We start from the raw sequence: 5,529 nt of genomic DNA, 5'->3' as shown, positions 1-5,529 counted from the left end.
GTCTTATCTTCCCTTCTTTATGTTATACTAATTTTCAATGTATAAACTATCATTTAATTAGAGTTCTCCAATTTTTCATCACTTATCAAAGTAGACAGAAATATAATTCTTTTTGACAGATAATTTGGAGAAAAGAAAAGTTTTTTGGTTATTTCACAAAAATTGTTGTATCTTTAATGATGTGTGGAGAACCACAGAATTGAATGGAAATGTAGATCCCTGGCAGCCAGCCAGCAAGGCGCATTCATGGGCTTAAAGTCATTTTCACTGCACATGATGAAATCGGATTACTCCACACTGATGTGATTTATTGCTCGTTGCAAATGTCTAAATTGGCAAAAGATTAAGTTGCAAATCAACATTTACTGGTCCCCTACTCTGTGTATTGCAGTGTGTTAGGTGCTGGGGGAATACAAGTCTTAGCACCGTAAGGCACAGACCTAGTAAGAGATTCAAGTAAAAGTTAAACATAATTTTATATAATATTAAGCATAATAAACATTATATTAAAGGTTAACATACTATTTAAGTTCATATAGTATTAAAGGCAACATGTGAACATTTGACATAGAAGTTGTAGAACTATCCATTTAGGAGTCAGAGGAGGAGAGATCTCTCGCTGCCAAGTCTTCCAATGTCCATGTTGTTATTGTGCCTCTTACAGAAATGTCTTAGTGGCTCATATTATTTTCTCCCTTTTGTTTTTCTCACCAAAGTTGATCAACAATGAAAATAATAGCAATTATTTATCAGCAGCTTATTATGTGCAGGTCGTGTGTCACAACAGTGGGTATTAGATGGCATTTTGTGTTTGGCAGGCTTACATGAGGGAGGATGAAGAGGCTAGGTAGTGGGGCTCAAGTTCAAATTTTGGTGTGGGGTTCAGGAAGTCTAAAGCAGCCCCATGAAATATATTCATTAGACTAGAGGCCCGGTGTACGAAATTTGTGCACTTGGTGGGGGATCTCTCAGCCCAGCCTGTGCCCTCTTATAGTCTGGGACCCCTCAAGGATCAGGCCTAAGCTGGCAGGTGGACACCTCTCTCGCAGTCTGAGAACCCTCGCTCCTTACCACCCGCCTGCTTGCTGCTCCTTACTGCTCGGCTCACTGCTCCTTAACACTGCCATGGAGATGGGAGAGGTTCCTGCCACTGCCACTGTGCTCACCAGCCCTGAGCCCGGCTTCTGGCTGAGTGGTACTCCCCCTGTGGGAGTGCACTGACCACCAGGGGGCAGCTCCTGCATTGACCGTCTGCCCCCTGGTGGTCAGTGTGCATCATAGTGTCCTGTCATTCCGCTGGTCATTCTGCCATTCGGTCAATTTGCATATTAGGGTTTTATTATATAGGATATAAATTCAAGGGCAAATAACTGAAAACCTGATTCAGAGTGGACTGAATGCCTAGGGGTTCTTTCCTCCCTGGATAATCAGGATTTGAAGCAGGTATTCTGCTGCATGAGGACCCCAAGGGTCCTGAAATTGCTTTAGCCTTTCCCATATTGTTATCATTGGTTCCAGGATGGCTGCCTCAGCTCCAGGTTATATAATGACTAGAGGCCCGGTGCTCGAAATTCGTGCACAGGGTGTGTGTCACTCAGCCCAGCCTGCACCCTCTCCAATCTGGGAATCCTCGAGGGATGTCTGACTGCCCGTTTAGGCCTCTCATAATCCAGGACTGCTGGCTCCCAACTTCTCGCTTACCTGCCTTCCCGATTGCCACTAATTGCTTCTGCCTGCCAGCCTCATCACCCCCTAACCACTCCCCTGCCAGCCTGATTGCCCCTAACTGCCGTCCCCTGCCAGCCTAATCCCCCATAACTGCTCTCCCCTGCTGGTCTGATACCCTCCACAGCTGCCCTCCCCTACAGGCCTGGGTCCCCTCCAACTGCCCTTCCCTGCAGGCCTGGTCCCTCCCAACTTCCCTCCTCTGCCAGCCTGGTCACCCCTAACTGCCCTCCCCTGCAGGCCTGCTGTCCCCCAACTGCCCTTCCCTGCAGGCCTGGTCCCTCCCAACTACCCTGCCCTGCAGGCCATCTTGTGGCAGTCATCTTGTGTCCACATGGAGGAAGCCATCTTTGACCACATGGGGGCAGCCATCTTGTGTGTTGGAGTGACAGTCAATTTGCATATTACTCTTTTATTAGATAAGACGTTTAAGGCAGGCAAAAGGGGAGGGTAGTGCAGGTGGAAAACAGGGCAAGGAGACAAATGGAATAGTGTTAAAAATATAGTGCTAATCATATTGTTTTCTTCATCAAATAATAGGCAGCTTGATCCCAGAAGACTCTCAGAATTGTGTTACATCTCTGTTGGCAAGAAGTATGTCATATGGCTGCTCTTTCTTTCATCCTAAAGATGGAAACATATCTCCTTTGCTCTCAGAAATCATTATTTTTATGCTTTGTACTTTATCTCTGCCTGAAATGATTCCCTCATCTCCCATGCCATCCAGGACCTCAAGTCCCATGTCTACTTACTGGACATCTTATGAATGCCTCCTGTCACATTAAAATTCATGTTTCTAAGACATGGCCATTTCTTTTCTTTATAAAAACCCTTCTTTCTTTAATGCTTACTATATGTTAATGAGATTATTCTTTTTCACTTCTCCTCTGATCTCATCTTTGGTTTCTTATTCTCATAACAGACACCGATTTCTATGAGCCATACTTTATGGCATTTCTCACATCCACCTCTTATGATCCCTTTTTCCTCTGTCTCACTCATGTCACACTGCAGTTCTCTTCCAGTTGATTGCCTTGTTTAGCATCAGTCTATCCTACCTACTACTATTAAATTAATTTTCAAGATTGCCACAATTGCCAAACCTTCAATAGTTCTTTTCTTTAGGAAAGGAGCCAAAGCCTATCACTAAGATGACCACAGTCTGTCATCTTTCTGCCTGTTCAATCATTTCTCCCAGCTCTCAATCAACTGACTCACTCCTGGTTCCACTGAGAGTAGTGTAAACACCTCTGTCTGTGGCTCTGAGCTGATTATTTTCTCCCTGGTTAAAATGCTCTTTCCATTTCTCCTTCTGTCCTATACTCTCTGCCTGGGCAATATTTTCTATTCCCAGGAACTCAACTAACACCTAGAAGCCAAGCAGATTAATTCCATATTACCTATCATCTCCATTATCTCAAAACCTTCTATTTTGGGCAAGCAGAATAGAGATGATTGAGCAAGCAGACTATAGGCTGAGCTTCCAAAAATAATGTCAGGACCCAGCTTTCCTTGATTAGGGAGCAGCCAGCTTTTGACTCCAACTCCAGACCCTATCTATCCTCACTATGATCCACACCACTGAGAATGGATCCTCAATATCAAGCATGTCAAACTCAAAGGCTAACATGGGCTAAATAAATAAGGTTTAAGTTTATGTGGGCCACAAAAAAACAAAACCTTCAATTTTTATAGAAACATAGGTTTATTTTGTAGAGACATGCTGAATACAAAGGGCTGAAATAAATGAGTAATTGTTAACACAAAATAATAAAAAATTTTACAAAAAAGTAATATTTTTTCTTGAACATTAACTTACCAGACACTGAATAACTATACAAATTAATAAGTGTAATGCAAATAAACCTGTTTTTCTTTTCTCTGAAAGCAAATATTTCCTGTTGCGCATACCAAACAAGTCAGTCCAAGACTAATGACATGGCAGTTGGCTGCTAAAATATTCGCTGCTAGTAGTAGTGGAGAGAAATGGTGTGCCTGTGCGTAGGGCGCCTAAGGGAAATGAATGCTACATGATTATAGTAATCAGTCATTAGTGAACGTTGTAGTTTGTTATTAATAATTATATATAACAGGATATTATAAAAATTAAGTTATGAAATTTTTATTAAAATATTTATTGCATACGGTTATATTGGCTGGCAGCAAAAATATTCATTGTGGGCCACATATGGCCCTCAGGCTGTGAGTTTGACATGCTTGCTCTATATCCTGCCTCTTTTGAGAAAGCGCAGTTCTTCAGCATGGTCTCTCATGAATGTATTTGATTAGTAGAACTTAAATCACATTCTGGATCTTGTAATGTTTTAGGGGAGAATTCCATGCTAGGAAAGGAGGACTTACACTATAGGGAATTATCAAAATGGGAATCAACCTGCAAGCTATATATTTAACTCAGAACTTATTTCCTAGCTGCAGATTTGTATGGACAGCTACAGTTGTAAATCTTAGAAGTACTTCAAACTTGTCAAGTCCAATGGTCTTAGCTCCTAAGTTGGTGAAGGGGCCTACCGTCCATACTCTGTTGTTAGGACAGAATGGGCCCACATTCCCTCAGTCCTAGTGCCAAGTCAACTATACTTCCTAAGATTATTTCATTCTGATGAATTCCTTCCCCTTGGACACTTCACTAAAATGGGCCCCATCCTCTCTTGTCTGTATCCTTCTCATTCTGTTTCTCTCCTCACCTCTAATAACCCCACCCAAGGGTGCAAGAATGAACTTCTAATATGTTAATCTGATCATTTTACCAATCTGCTCAGAATTTTAAAAAATATTTTTTTATTGATTTCAGAGAGGAAGGGAGAGAGAGAGAGAGAGAGAGAGAGAAACATCAATGATGAAAAAGAATAATTGAATGGCTGACTCCTCCTTGCCCCCTACTGGGTATCAAGCCCACAACCCAGGAATCAAACCATGACCTCCTGGTTCATAGGTCGACACTCAACCACTGAGCCACCTCAGCTGGGCAGAAGATTTTAATAGAGCTCCCTTTATCCAGATGATTAAATCTAAAGCTCTTTAGAGGAATTCAAGAATCATGGTTACCTGACCCAAACATTTTCCATTGTGAAGTTTTCAGGTTAGCAATTCTAAATGCTTATAATTTCCTAAACACATTATGCTCTTTCATGATGAGCCCTCTGTCTGCAGAGCCATCCTCCAATTTTCCTCCTTCAAAACTATTCTTCATCCTTTAAATTTAGGTGTAAATATTTGCTCCTAGGTAATAATCATTGTAATCACAGAATGCAAAATTCAACTTAAACATTGACAATTTTGCCTTTAGGTATTAGTTTTGGATATAATTGTTATCCTTTCCCCTTCTTTCTTTAATCCTTTATTTTTCTTCAGAACTATTGCAGAGATGAAGGAAAAGAGGCCAGAGAGTTTCAAATATCACTCACACTGAAAAAACTAACCACCATATTCTTCAAAGTCCTGACTTTCAATGCCTTTGAAGAGGGGAAGGAAGCAAATGAAAAATAACGGGTCATTAACAGCTCTACATTTTTTTCTGCTACTCATTATATTTTGAAGATTTTGCAAAGATAAAACAAATGCCTTAGCATTTCCTTTCATTAATGAAGGAATTCACTTTAGCTTCCTTTCACTTCCAATTTACTGAGGCTTGAAGTTCAAAAGAAGTACTTAGTTACCCAGTTATTTCCCAATCTCATTCTCCCATCCATTCTTGTAACCAGAACTAAGGTTCAGTACCTGCCGCCATGAAAGCCAAACTCATTAGACAGATGTTGGTGAAAAAGGAAAGGGGTTTATTCAAGT

This window comes from Eptesicus fuscus, chromosome 2 (assembly GCF_027574615.1).
Source record: "Eptesicus fuscus isolate TK198812 chromosome 2, DD_ASM_mEF_20220401, whole genome shotgun sequence".
Taxonomy (NCBI): Eukaryota; Metazoa; Chordata; class Mammalia; order Chiroptera; family Vespertilionidae; genus Eptesicus; species Eptesicus fuscus.
Note: the sequence above shows the minus strand (reverse complement) of the source record.